The sequence below is a fragment of the Micromesistius poutassou genome (genome assembly GCF_964030765.1).
Source record: "Micromesistius poutassou genome assembly, chromosome: 18".
NCBI classification, from domain to species: domain Eukaryota; kingdom Metazoa; phylum Chordata; class Actinopteri; order Gadiformes; family Gadidae; genus Micromesistius; species Micromesistius poutassou.
This window is the reverse complement of record NC_140288.1, coordinates 4654267-4670075: the sequence shown is the minus strand read 5'-3', so window position 1 is coordinate 4670075 and position 15809 is coordinate 4654267. Positions and strand designations below refer to the sequence as shown.

Genomic DNA, 15809 nt, shown 5'->3' with positions numbered 1-15809 from the left:
ACCATAAGTGCCCTCTTGAAATATGTGAGACTTTATTTGGGCTATTTGTGCAGCCATAATTTCACTTTACACATTTACAAAGCTTATATTGTCTGTAGGATAATGTCCAAGGGATTAAACGATGAAAATAAAAATTGCTGAAAATATTTTACTTTACTCAATGTATCAAGGTCATGCCTTTATAAATATTACAAAGATGTAGTAGGCTATGGACATGGTTGACCTTAAGTTCATTAGGCGCTCTCAGTTATATGGGCTACTCAGAGTTTAAAGACTCTACATTGCCATCTAGTGGTATCTTCATCTTAACTCCAAACGGTTGATTTTAACTTAAATATATTCCTCTCTTCATTAGGCTAACTCTTGCCTTACCAACTCCAAAATGATTCACACATATTCTTATTCTGATCAAATGTCCATCTAAGAATGAAGAATAAATAGTTTGAAAGCATTCACTTATTATAGCTCATATTAATAAAGGCAAAGCCTCCTACATCACTTCTATTTACGATTCGATTCAAAGGATTCCTCTCGTCCCATCAACTCACTTCGTTGATGTTAAGGATGCCGTGTTAAGAGTTATTGGCAGTTTTCTCAGCTTATTGGCAGTTTTCTAAGCGAACTCAGGACCCCTGAACATCCCATGAACTTGCAGAGCACAGTGCGGTTCCCTCACGGTGTATGGCGGAGGGCGTTCCTGATGCCTACGCGCCATACATGCAGGGCGGGGATCCATAAAGTAAGGTGGTCGGCTGTCAATATGCTTCTGACTAATAAGTCGTTGTGAGAAAGAGAAGAAGAAGAAGAAGAAAGATATTTATCGTCCCCTCTCGCCCTGTCTTGAACGCCGTTAGACGGGAATGGCTGGGGAATGGGATTGCAGACTGTTGCACTCTTGATAAAGGTAAGGCACCTGACTCTTTGAACTAGTAATGGATCTGTATTTATTGACTTGAAGACTATCGGAGCGCCGGTCATCGTTCCTCGTTTAACGGTGTTGAAGACAAAAGGTTTTAGGTTAGGTCAGGTTTTAGGCTTTTCATAAAGTAAAATGTCAGCTTGGGCTTATTTTAAATTTTTTTGTAAATGTGTTGTCTTAAAAAATGGTGTATAATGTTATGTAAATGTGCCAACGACCAAAACCAACTACCCTTACGTCACTGTAAGATCAGGTCATCACTCAAAATGATGCAACTAATTTAACACACATTTACCTTCAGAAGCTGATTTTATTTGATATAGGCTATATATATATATATATATATATATATATATATATTTTTTTATTTTTTATTTTTTATTTATGAGTGGCTTGCCAAGCCACTCATAAACTATAATAATTTAATCTATAATTTCGAGTTTAATTATGTGGCTTGATGGTGTCTTCTGTCTAAAAGAGCAAGTCTCAGTCTAAGTCAGGCTGTAGCACACTTATGAAACACGTCTCCACACCAGACACCCGGCTTTAGAGATATAGCTGAAACTGATTCCTAAGTAGCCCTACACACTTGTAGTTCATTCAAATGAGAAATAAACATTGTTCTTATGAGCGTACGACAGAAACAAATCAAAAACAAGAGGGTTGATAAAACAAAATAATACAATCGATTAGTATTCCAGAGGCATAGGCCTACACCAAATGGCTCTCGCCAAGACGGAATGTTCTGTTGCCACCGGACCAACATCAAAAAAGCAGTTATCTTGCGGCGCTATTCACGGACGCTGACGGTTAAGCATGTAAGATGTGCAACAAGGCACCAACGGTTTTTGTTCTATTGTTATCCAAAGTATGTACGTATTTACACACAACTTACAGTTTGTATTCTGGGAAATATAGGGCACCTCTTTGGTTGACAGACATTGGACATGAGGTGACGATAGACGGCTTGCTTTTCTAGTTACTAGCTTTTGGGGTTCCAAGATATGTATTTTTTTTTATTCAATCAATATTGAGTATTATGTAAAACTATTTGTTGACCACTCTAAATTGGCCTGCATGAAAAATAGCAATAAATATATATTTCAAAGTGTAAAGATGTAGCTAGAAGGCCCCCATTTCTACCATTAAAACTTGTTTAAGCAGATATGAACTCTTTAAAAAGGTTTTATTCAGTGTACACATTTTTCACATTTCCGGCAAAGACATCACTCAAAACCAAAGCTTATTTGAATAAAACAAATAAAAACAACTGTGGAAATTGATGATGTTTGTTATCAGCCAAACTATCCAGTTATGTCCAGTAACGTACGTTACTGGACACAAAGCCAGTAGCACCTCTGCTATTTGTCAACCAATATAGCTCACCGTTTGGGGGGGAGGAGGGTCGTGAAGTACAGTGCAGTCGGATCTTAAAAGTAACGTGTGATAAGCAGACAGAACATCCTGCATGTCTTTATCTACGCTCCTCTGTTGGCGCTGAGCCAATATTTATCATCCTCCGTGACATGCGGCATCTGCCAACACGTACTCCGAGAGGGGGCCTATCAGACCCCGCCTCGGACCAAAGGGAGAGCAGGGCCCGTCGTTTACCCCCTGCTGAACTGTGGCCCTCCTCAGCTCAAGTCACGGCGTATTACGGCACTCAGGTGGCAAGACTGTTTGATAGTGAATGTTTTTCAAGCGCTGCAGTAGCCTGAATTCTTGCTGCAAGAAAGCTGCGGGTGGCTGCAAGTACATTGTGTGTAGGCCTAATTAGTTAACCCTAGCTAACCCTATAGATTATTATCCCTCCTGTGTGATTAGCAGGTGAAAAATGGTTGTGCCCCCTCTGTCATTTCCAATGCCCCCTTGCCAAGTTAATCTTGCCGCCAGGTCTGCAAATTTCAGAGAAGGTAAAGATATGGATTAAGTATCCGTGACATCACCCATTGGTTTATGCACCATCATTTTGAGGGTGAAGAACTCGCATTTATGGAGCGTCATCTTTTTTTGGAGATTCTGGCAACGAGCCAATGCAAAATATCCATATTTTGCACATTGAAGGCGTAATATGAAAATGACAAGCCACTGAGATCCTAAACAAGGAAAAAAAGTATTGGCTTTCCATAGAATGTGGACAGGTCCGTCTTTGTTCCTCCACCTACCGCAGACAGCATGGAGACCGTTAAAAGAAGAACATACTAGATCTTTCCACCTGATACTCGGGCGGCCAAATGGGCAGACGCTTGCCCCCTCCATAGCCACCTGTTCACTCTCTCCCCTCCTTCCTCTTGCTGCTTTAATAAAGGGTTCTTTTTCAGGAACTGTCAGGCCATCACTGAGATCACAGATATCACACCTTCGAGGGACTGAGGCTGGGCGCCTGCTTCAATATGTCTGCTGTTTATTTATGCCCTGAGAGGAAGCCAGCTATTGTTTGACGAGTCTTGCCACGCTCCCGGCTCCCGTGGCGGTCTGTGGCCTAAGAAAAGAGCTCAGAGTGTCTCCTTCTGTCCAATGTTATCTGTCACGCTCCCTCTGTTATTGTCCCAGTTTCTTTTTTGTTATTTTTCATTTTGTATTATACATTTATCTTGCCAATATTGAGTTGGTCCCAGAGAACATACATTTATCTCCGGTCTCGGAATAAAAAATGAGAGGACAACCAGAAAATGGTCTTTCCTAGTTGTGCTGTACGAACAGTAAACTGTTGAAAAATGTGGCAACCTATCGATCCGACTTGTCAATCTGAATATATGATATGTGTGCAGTGTGTGTTTTCATAGGTAAAGCCAGAGTCAACGTAGCAGTGGTCAAGGAGATCCACGACACCTTCAGTGCTGACCCTCGTATTCCCCTGACAACCACCCTGTTTCATCTTGTTTATCCTCAAACCAAGGACTACAATGGTTCCCACACATGAAAACACCACCGTCTTCTCCATCACGGAGAACTGCACCAACTGCACCAACTCCACCAGCGCCGATCTCCAGATGGACGTGACCAAAACGGTGGCTCTGTCCGTCGTGCTGACGGCCTTCCTCTTCTGCGGCGTCCTGGGCAACGTCCTGGTCATCCTGTCCGTGGTGTGCCACCGCAACCTGCGCTCCGTCACGCACTTCTTCATCGCCAACCTCGCCGCCGCCGACCTGCTGCTCAGCTCCGCCGTGGTGCCGTTCAGTGCCGTCTCCGAGGTCCTCGGCAAGTGGCTGTTCGGCCGGGCCTTCTGCACCGCCTGGGCCGCGCTGGACGTCCTCTGCTGCACCGCCTCCATCCTCAGCCTGTGCGTCATCTCCATCGACCGCTGCCTGGCCGTCACCTACCCCCTGCGCTACCCGGCCATGGCCACGGAGAAGCGGGGGCTGGCTGCCGTGGTGGTGCTGTGGGTGGTGTCGGCGGGGCTGTCGGTGGTGCCGCTGTTCGGCTGGAAGGAGACCGAGCCGGAGGACGCCACCGTGTGCCTCATCACCGAGGAGCCCGGCTACGCCTTGTTCTCCAGTCTGGTGTCCTTCTACGTGCCGCTGGCCGTCATCCTGGCCATGTACTGCCGCGTGTACGTGGTGGCCAAGCGCAAGTCCCGCAGGAACCGGGGAGGCTCGGCCGGCGAGGGGGTCGTGCTCCGGATCCACCGCGGGAAGGCCGACGCGGCGGAGAAGGAGGCGGAGGAGGCGGCGGCGGCGGCGGCGGTGGAGGCGTCGAAGTGCACGCGGCGCATGCTGGCGTTGAAGAAGTTCCTGACGTTCTCCCGGGAGAAGAAGGCGGCGAAGACTCTGGGAATCGTCGTGGGGTGCTTCATCGCCTGCTGGCTGCCCTTCTTCCTGGTCTTGAGCATTGGTAGATATTCTGTTCCTGTGTCTGTGGAGCACATTTGGTGTAGTCCTTATCTAAAATGTACGGTTTAGGTTTAGCTGTTGAAGAGATAAAAGACCAGGGCAAGAAATGGATGAGCTTTCAAAAGTTTTTCATTTTGAGTTTCGGTTTAGTTGATAAGACAGCCGGTAATAAAAGATGGGAAAGATTCAAATGGATAATTTGAGATACCACACTCGCGCTGAATGAGTACAAAAATATCCAAGGTGACATTAATATAGTGACACTAATATTGCATTCTTTCACCACCAATACGTCGATCAATTCACAGACCCCCCCGAAAATACTATCTTTATATATTATCTGTAGTCGTTGAGGCATCACTAGTATTAAAGGGCCCCATTTGTCCTCCAGGAGAGAGTGTGATTAGCCATTCAAATATGTTTCAATATCTGCCCTGCCCTGTGACATAGTGAGATCAGAGGTGGGAGTTTCCACCCAGATGTTTGCTGAACAGAATAGAGTCAACCAGCCATATATATATAGCAGATTTAGAAACAGCTTGTAACGGCTAATTACATTCACACCTGGTATTAAAATATGGGCCCTTTAAAATAAACCGACAACCAACTCTTCACACTCTCCTGGCATTCTGTATGATTGACTTCAGGGAATTAATCTACTGGCAGCAGAACAGGGCGAAGAAAACTGACTGGAGCAGGTTGTGTTTCTGAGGACAGACTAAACTACTGCCTGCCCTTTCACATGAGGAAGGCTGCTATACATAAATCAGAATAACCAGACCTTGTATGTGCTTTGGCTAGCGTTCGCCCATGCTAAACCTCCTTTAGTGCCTGAAGGCTGGAATCCATCTTCAGGAGACCATTTAAGCATTCAGATGAATACAAATCTCTTGGCTGCCCAACAATGACAAACAAAAAGTAGCGTTGGTTAGCTGCTGGGGCTACGAGTGTGATGCTATCAACAGGAAATCAAAGAGAAAAAACTCGGCTGGGCAGTTTTTCTTCAAAAGGGCTTCTGAAAACAAACTGGCGTATTCTCTTTTTAATTGTTGTATGTTTTCACTAAATATGTCCACTAAACAAACGCAGCGTGTCTGTTGTTCTGTGGGCTGTTGGTTCCATTAGGACGATTTCCAAGAAAGATGCAAGAAGTTTACTTTTGCATCAACAAAAAGCCTACTATTTGGAAAAGGGTTGACAGTTAAATATAAATATTGTAGAACCAGTTACATTACGGTAATATGTTTTTTTGTTTCCTTTTTCCGAGGGGCCTTCTTCCCATCGTGCAAGCCGTCTGACACGGTGTTCAAAGTGTGCTTTTGGCTGGGCTACCTCAACAGCTGCATCAACCCCATGATCTACCCCTGCTTCAGCCAGGAGTTCAAGAAGGCCTTCCAGAATGTTCTGTGCTGCCGCTGCTTCCGGCGCAGGCGGAGGCCCGCCATCCACAACTCCAAGAAGGGCAGGGACTCCAACGCGGGCCACATGGTGGTGTTAAACACAGCGGGGTGCTCTCCTTGCTGCCGCCGGGACCGGTCTGAGACCACTTCGTCCGCTAGTGGAGGAAAGTGTGCTCGTTCACTAAAGGCCTGGTGCTTCTCTGCACGCGACAGCAGCGGGACGCCCCGAGACGACCGCATCGCCACCACCGCAACCAGGGGGGGACGGGCGGAGAAAACCGCGAAAGCCTCCCTGGAAGTGGCCGGTGATGCAGTGTGATTGGCAAGGACTCTAACGTAGTCATTAGAAGCAAGCTATTGGTTAGAAGTACAATATTCTTGAGGAAGATGTAAGCAGCAATATATAGATGTCGACGCCGTCTGTAATGGTGGCGGCCGTCCCCTTTTCGGTTGGTCAGGACAAGTATCACTTGATTCTTAGTTGGCTGCCGGGAATGCCTTGACGATAAACTAGACCTCCAGTTCAACCTTAAACCGTCGCCATTCCAGCGTGCGTTAACAAGGCAGGCACTGGCGTTCATGTTGCAGCAGCCATAACTATTTTAGGTGAAAAGAGATCAACCAAAACCAGTTGAAGTGAGAAGAGATCAGTCAAAACCACAAAGTGAATCGACAGTGTACCATTCTGAATTGTGTATATATGGTACCCTTTTTAGCGTTGTTAACAAGACATATGCCTAACTCTGCTTCTTCTGTTGAAGTGGCCGAATAGCCTGCAGCAGAGTCATTGTTGATCACGTGTTTTAGTGCGTTCCTATATTGAATCGACAGACATCAATGTTCAATAGGGGGGATTTCTTACATTAGATAAAGTCACCGAAATATTGTAACAGACTCTTATTGATTTCATACAATCAATTATATATGATCATCCTGGGGTGTTAGGTAAGTTTGAGATGCCATTGGAAAGAGTCATCTCTGTTCATAGGTTCATGTAAATTACAGTGAAGACCCCGGCTGTTAACTAACAAAGTAGAGAAAGACCTCGTACATAATCTCCCTGTCCTTCTGTGAAGACTAAACGACTCCACTGATTGGTCTCCAGATGAGCAACATTGTGTTTTTCTCTGGTCTTATGTTGCGTCAGCAGTATGAAGGCAAAAGTGCTGTAACTCGACACCACGGCACGTGATCTTAGAAGTCGTCGGGACGCTGTGTCGCTCCTGTGTGACGCCCTCGTGTTCCACTGATGGGGAGACTCGCGATCCGAAGTGCCGAGAGAGAGACGTTTTTGGTTTTGGCGTGGTGTAACGAGGAAACAGAAGAAATGAATTAACATCAGTTGATGTAAAAGTGACTGACACTGCCACATTTTCAGAACAGTAGCCTGGTGTCCAGCGTTGCCATGACGGTGAATGATCGTTGTAGAATGATGACACCACTATTATACAAGTCATCGCATTAAATTGACAACCAATATCATCATATGTTAAGGCATTATGTACACATGTTATGTATAGGAAAACGTTAACAGTTTGCGAGCGGGTGATGGGAAAAGAGCTGGAACGCCCATCACACCCAGTGCCCGTTCACTCTGAATGATCGCTCTGATGTGGTCTTTACCATTTTAGGTGCACTGTATGATAGCTACACAGTGCTAATCGTTGTGTGAAACCTTTTGTATGTATTGTTGTACAAGTGATATAGCCAATAACTAAAGACAGAATCTGAATTGGACATGGTTTCCTTATTCTAAAGCACTTTTAGTATTTTCCCGTTTGTTTTTTGTGAAGTGTATCTACACTGTGTAATAAGATGACAAGTTTGACTTTCGCTACTTTGCAAGTTACGGTATTTGTCTGGTTTGTTAAGACCCCAGGTTAAATGTTGAAATTGTCTAGTCCAAGTTAGTCATTTGGACTATAATGGATGTCAATGGCTCGCCATTATAGCAGTTATAATATTTCTGTATCAAAGTTGAATGATTAAGAATCTCCAAAGGTAACTATGTACTACAATGTGCTAAATTGTGTTCATAAAAAAGAATAATTGTGAAAAGGAATTGTGTTAAAACAAAAGGTGAAGGTAAATTGCCAATGTTAAACCTTGAAAAAGTGAGTGTAAAATATACAGTACAGCTCTTTTCATGACCGTATTGATTAATTGTTTCATCATTAAAATAAAAATAATAAACCTTAAACCATGAAGAAGAAAGAAGTTGATGAATTTTGAACAATGATTAAATATTAGGTAATCTGAAAATAGGAAAGGGAAGAAATCAAATCCAAAACATGTTGCATTATCCGTCATATGCATAGATGCAAATGATCTTTCTCAAGTGGTTGACAACCTTAACACGTATTGTTATGTTATTTCTCGTAGGAGCTGCATCATTTTGAAAATGCTAACATAAGATACTCACTAGTAGAAACAGATGCCAGTCCCTCCAGGACATGAATAGGCATTCATATTTCATTTTTCTATTCATGATTTACATGTGTAGACATTTTTTGAAATCTGTATCTATCTTTTTCGCTGGGATGTGATGTAATGGGCCAATCCCAAAGTCCGGACTCACACACTCATGGGCTTTGCTGCGCGTACTCGCAAAATTAGTAAGTGCTGTCCCAATCCCATTGTTAGCTATCTGAGTCTCACACACTCACTCACTTAGATGGATTAGCACCTGAGATCAATTAAGTCTGTGGGTCCTTAGTTCTTAGTCTTCAGGGCTCACTTTGGGACTGGCCCCATAATAATGTCGCAAATATTTGCTTGTGTTGTTGTCCTCGTAAGAGCAATATTAATATTTAGTTACTGGGAGGGTATAACCTTAAATATTCAGAAGGGATATATTGACAATGACATTGTTCAGATCTCGTCGGGCCTGTTCACATCAGCTGGTAAAACGGGGCGTGGCTATTCTTGAGATAGCGTCAGAAGTGCCCCATATTAGCCCATATTGATTTAATATTTAAGAACTCATCTCAGTAGGAAACCATCATGAGGAAGTGTACTGTTCTTTGCAAACATACAAATTGCACACAAAATAGCGCAAATCTTTTTTATATATATATATATATATATATATATAACAATGACAACTTCAAAATGATGCAGCTAACTGTGTTTCCTACGAGAAATAACAATATGTGTTAAGGTCGTCAACCGCTTGAGAAAGGTCATAGGCATATAACTGGTTGGCCTGCTCGCATATTATTTAATGTTATCTAATGTAAAGTATAGATAAGTATAGATAACTGTTGTTATGTATATATATATATATATATATATATATATATATATATATATATAGGGTTAGGGTTATATATATATATATATATATATGTATATATATATATATATATATAGGGTTAGGGTTATATATATATATATATATATATGTATATATATGTATATATATATGTATATATATATATATATATATATATATATATATAACAATGACACAGACATGTGATCACTCAGCAAACCCAACCTAAACATGTTCCTCCGACGCTTAAACCAGCTCTCTTGTTTACCAACTGCCAAACTACAGCTTCTAATGCATTATCTAGTTCACGTTGACAACCACCAAACTTGTCGAGACGAGTATGTAAATAGTCCTGGAGCCATCTGCCGACGTGTGAGTGAGTGAGCTAAGTCAAGTTTACAGTCACGTTTATTTGATTAGGTATATGTCCTATGTACAATATGAAAGGGCTCGACAGGTACTCCAGCTCGAGTTCATTTGGATAACATCCCCTAACCCTTCGCCGTAGGATTCACAAGCTAAATCAAGGAACAGGGAACGAGAAGTTAGCTCCAGCCAACATGGGCCTATAAACCAGACGGGCACTTTAGGGTACCTCACAAAAGGTGAGATGCAGCTCCCATTAAACAGTATCCCAACCGCGTGAAGAAAAGAGGTTCAGAATATGCTTGAGATCAATATTGCTTAGGCAAGCATTAGCTAATGGAGTTCTCCTTGTCTTTTGGTAAACAAATCGGACAAAAGTGATTGCATTTACATTTTTGTAAAAATGAATGACGTCAGAAAGCGCTGATCGCTCCCCTCTCCCTCGCATGGAGGACTGTGTTGATAGTGTTGGTAATGCTACATTTATGTCCAAGATGGATCTTTTAAAAGGGTATTGGCAGATCCCCCTTAACCTTTAAAGTAATAATTTATCATGCCATATAATTTATACAGTATACTGTTGATATGTGTAGTGCCCGTGCTACATTCCAGCGGTCGGTGAACACAGTCTTGTCTGATCTTAGGCGTATTTGGATGATGTGGTGGTGATAATAATACAATATCTGGATATTCATTCATTAGAAAAATATTTTTTAACATCTATGCATATTTGGGGTCAACGGGTAGAAAGCTAGGTTACATTACGTCTGAATATCCCAGTTATCAAGTATATATGTAAGGGCACTAGACGACCGAGAACACTTCACGTCAACGCTTCAGTTGAGGTAATGGCAGCCATCGTCAGAATGGTCAAATGCGGGATGACCAAATTATCATTCTGTAGTTTTGGATATTCAAAGATTATTTGAATATTCTGGTATCATTTTGACATCTGTAGTCCAGTGTGAGAATATGCAAAACCCCAAACACAGTTGGGGCGTTAATTGTTTTAAAAACGTATTTAGCAACTTTTTCAATGTTCAAACCAGTACCTCTCTCTCTCTCTCTACCTGTACCTCTCTCTCTACCTGTCTCTCTCTCTACCTGTCTCTCTCTACCTGTCCCTCTCTTTTACCTGTCTCTCTCACTACCTGTACCCCTCTTTTACCTGTCTCTCTACCTGTCTCTCTCTACCTGTACCTCTCTCTCTACCTGTACCTCTCTCTCTACCTGTCTCTCTCTCTCTACCTGTCTCTCTCTCTACCTGTACCTCTCTTTTACCCGTCTCTCTATCTGTCTGTCTCTCACTACCTGTCTCTCTCTCTATGTCCGCCAAGGTAGCTGCAGCTGACATCAATCACATGACCTGGGCGGGCCTATAAAACCCAGTGGAGGAAAGCATGGTGTTGATATCTGGTGTCGACCCAGAGCAGTTGGTTCTCTTCGTCATGTTGCTGAGGGAAGGAGGTCTTGAGTCCTACTATCACCACTTTATTTCTCAGTTTAGACTTTTGTTTAGAAAGAGATCCACTGAATCCTACGTCCCATTGGCTGGTTGGTTCAGTGACTCTCCCAATTATGCTTTGTTGATCTCCCGACCTACTTAACAATGGAATGTTGGTTTGAAACTAGATTTCTTAATAAATCATGTTTTCAACCCTTCGTTTGGCAAGAGTTTTAATATGGTTGGTTGGTTGCGGACACAAATGACGAAGGTTCCCTCACAACACTAAGAGAACCGGTCACGCACAAGTTTAGAATTATGTGGCAGCTGGATTTGCAAAGCAACTGCAGCAGACTAGCAGGAACAGTCGGTACTCAGACACAAACGGTCCGGGTGGCCAGGACGAGTGAGTAAAGCACCCGTCATCTTCAGAGATCTTATTACACTTTGAGAAGGGAGCTGTCTGAGCACGATGGCCTGGCAACAAGGGGACACTGCATGGTCATACTGGAGACTCTGATGGAAGATATCCATGATAGAATACACGAGGGACATCAAGGAGTAACCAAATAAAGACGAGAGGGAAGGGAAACACCCTTGGCGTGGTGGCTAGGGGTGTCCTCAAAGATCAAGCACAGGGTTTCAGTCATGTAAGTTGTGTTGTGAGCCGAGAAGAACACAGCAGAGAGGCACAGTTTGATGCAACCATCAAAGGCAGAGCCTGACACCACTGAGAAAGAGAAAGGGGAGGGGACTGCCTCTCCCCAGCAGCAGATATCCAGTAAAATGACAGAACACAGAGGGCCCAGGAAGCTGTTAATCCCCTGCCAGCACTGATGGCCGATACCTCACAGTAGCAGTAGTTTGGGGGTCAGCAGGCCAGTAGACAGACTAGACTTGTAAGTGAGGATAGAACCCAGACCTGTGGTGTTGTGCAAGTTCACCCGTCACGTGAAGTTCAAAGTTCAGTTCATACAAAAGAAAATGAATAAATTCATGTTCATAGTTCACCAATTCAGTTTTGAACTAGTTCAGTTCAGTTCAGTTCATTAACAGTTCTTTTAGAAACCGAGGAAAAACTGTGGGAGTGAATATTTCTGTGCTTATCTTTTAAAATGAATCCTCTCCATTACCTGCTGCCCATCACTACCATCTAAAATTGTTGTGGATATTATTTGCACACCTTTTTCATTCATCACAACTAAGGCAGTAACTATTTAATAAACATGTCATCTGGACCTAAGCATCAATTCAGAATGTCACAAAATCTGAACTAGTTCAAGTTCAAGTTCTTTAGTTGTTAAGTTCAATTCAAAGTTCATAGAAAAATGAACTTGGTCAATGAACTAGTTCTTTTGAACTAGTTCACGCACAACACTGGGTTACACACACACACACACACACACACACACACACACACACACACACACACACACACACACACACACACACACACACACACACACACACACACACACACACACACACACACACAATGATCTGAATATTGGTTACGGAAGAAAAGGGGGGGGGGAGAGGGCGCTTACCACCAGAGTGTTAAACTGAGAGGGAGAGCAATTAACGTTGTACGAAAGACGAAACCTCTGACTGGACATTTGATTATTCTTCGGTCTACAAAAGTCCAAAACCTCTATATCCTAAAGGTTCAAGGATATCCTCAATTTCAAAAGTCATATTTTCGTTTATTTTATACAATGTTTTCCAACTTTTTGGGCCCCATGACCCTGAAGTCCATACATTATATAGATATAGCCTGTCAACAAGCCTGTTTGTTGACAATTATGTTGTCTAGTTATGAGCGGATGTACTGTGAGAATAGTCGACCAGCCTCGTCCTTGTGGTCATTAAACAGTAAACCCCAAAATCACTTTTATTTGGGTCTCAAAAATTGTGAGAACAATTCGCTAATACCGTTGACCAAACCCTAAAAAGTTGATGGGGAGCGTGGGAAATGAATTGCAAAACAGAACAGCATTAACTAACTAACACGGAAAACTAAACTAAACGAAAGTGATTAAACGTGAGTGTTTAAAACACACATTATGAATTGACTGATTTGACCGTCATTAAATACATTTTATACAAATATCTGTATATTTATATCTGCTTTATATATTACTATTACATAACATTAGTTTTCATTCATCAATTCTTTCCGTGGCACAATTCGTCCTCCATAAGGAACGACGTGCTGCACCCCTAAAGAGAAAGGACTGACCGAATCCATATCAGACACGCACGGTCATACGTTAGACAAGTGTTGCTGTGTGTTATTATTCCCCTCATTAACTTGAGGTAGTGCGCTTACCTGATTTCACACACAGGTGAGCTTGATTGTTGATGCCGGTTGGCTGCAAAACAGGGATGGATCAATCCCGATGGAACAGACTTGTGCTCATGCGCACTAACTTGGTATTAAAAGTTATATGCGTGGAAAAAATGGAACTACTATGCGATGCGAACGGTGCAGTGGCGCCGCCTAGCGGTACAAAGGGATACAACCGTTATAGTTGGTAGCGCTTTGGTAGTGTTTTGTACAGTTGTTTTGTACAGTTGTCACTGTACGCAATGTGTGGTACCAAGAACAGTCAAATTGTATGCTTCTGTGTTTTTTCCTTGTTATTATTGTAGTAGCAAGAGTATTTATACTCTTGCTACTACTAATACAATAATGATGAATAACAATAAAACTGTTTTACGTTTCTTTTCACGTTTATTCGATTCAGATATATTCAGATGTGCATCACATTTTACCACCACTTTTACATCGTGCGTGGATAAGGGACACACATAAACACCGGCAGTTTGGCTTATTTATATCAACTCATAATTTCTTTCTCTCTCAGTTCAAGCAACCAAAGACAAGCATTTCCTATTTTTAACTTCTTTATTTTTCATTTCAAGTCTTCATACATCTTTACATCATCTATGGGATGCAACCCCACAGCCACCTGGACAAAAGAACGCGCCATGAATCCTACTACTCTCACAATGGGAAAGGCTTTTATAGTGGGGGGGGGTTACAGTGGGGTCTGCAGCATGACGAAGCACATAATAGTGAGTGTGTATGTGTGTGTGTGTGTGTGCGTGCGTGCATGTGTGTATGAACTCTAAACCCTCTGAACTCTTGCTTTAAAATCATTTTAAGCACCGTGAACATGCGTGTTGCATGTTACATAGCAAACGTGTTATAACAACATGAGGTAATATCGTCAGGAAACAATTAAGACAGATGTGTGTGTGGGTGTGTGTGTGTGTGTGTGATTAGCACCGGTAAGGAGGTTTTGGGCCTTATGGTAATCTAAAATGGGACCAGCGTTGCCATGACATTATCACAAACAACAGGAAAGAACCCAGGGCCCGGTCGCCGTGACAACCGCAGTACACAAAGAAGAAGCCAAATGGAGAATGGCGAGGGAGACTGAGGCGAATAAGTCTGTGTGGAAAATTTGGAGGAAAAAAAAAGGGGGTGCATTGCTTTGAGTCTCTGGAGAGCCGTCTCCCCTACTGAGGGAGCCCCTCCGTCTCCTCCTTCTCTCCCTCCCTCACTCCTTCTCTGTCCATTTTCTCCTCTCTCTCTCCTAATCCTTCTCACCTCTCCTGCCTCCCCTCCTTCTCTCTCCCTCTCCTCCTCCCTCCGACTTCAGCCTACACAAGGGAGGGAATACCCCTTATAGGAGGCGAAAAATGGTGGGGGGGCTATTGCACAACGGACGTCTGGAAACGATGAGGGTGAGACACAAGTGTCTGTGTTGAGGCCTGCCCCCCGCCCCAATCCTAACAGCAGAGACATGGACATCCATTCACAAGAGGTGTCAATAGGGCACACAGAGTCACCTGGCTTGTGTTTTAGTTACCCGCGGTAAATCAGGTAATTTTATTTGAACCGTTTTGTGATTACATGCAGTTTCAATGTCGGATTTGTATCTTTTTTTTGAAGTAGAAGAAGAAACATTTTATATTCAGTGTCTAACAAGCAAAGTGAACTGTGTCTACTGTCTATAATTCAACTTCTGAGTCAAGAGTCAGGAGTAAGAAAACATGTTGTGGGAAAGGGTTTCCTGTTTATCATTCTATCTTTCCCTTCATCTTTTCCCTCGGATTCCTTAAATAGATACGCTATTAGTAACGCTGACGACTGCTCCTGCTAAACGTTCAACATGAGAACTGTGTGTGTGTGTGTGTGTGTGTGTGTGTGTGTGTGTGTGCGCACGCTTCTGTGTGTGTGTGTGTGTGAGGGAGTTAAGGCAAAAACAAATGGAAGGGGAGGAAGTTCAGTGATCTGTGGTGATGACCAACATGGCGTTGACACAAGAGCAAGGGGTGGAGACAAACGGAAGGATTTATTCCTGGCTTAATAAGAACCAGACCCATGCAACAAAATCAAATCAAAGGAAGAGCGTATACAACTCTTCCACTTTGAGGCACCAACAGCCCGGCGTATATACACAGCCGTGAGAGTCCTACACACCTCACACACCAACACCACGCGCTAGTCAACAAACACGTCAGCTCATGTCTACTTTCAAGCGGGAAAATTAAAAGTGCTGTA

The 15809-nt window shown here is 43.0% G+C and overlaps 1 pseudogene across 1 annotated transcript; it reads left to right on the top strand.

Moving 5' to 3' along the window:
* Window positions 1-3825: 3825 nt before the first annotated feature.
* LOC311363305 (alpha-1A adrenergic receptor pseudogene) lies at window positions 3826-6471 on the top strand (annotated as a pseudogene). Its single transcript has 2 exons — window positions 3826-4753; window positions 6020-6471. The product of its transcript is annotated as an alpha-1A adrenergic receptor pseudogene (transcript).
* The last annotated feature ends 9338 nt before the right edge of the window (window positions 6472-15809 follow it).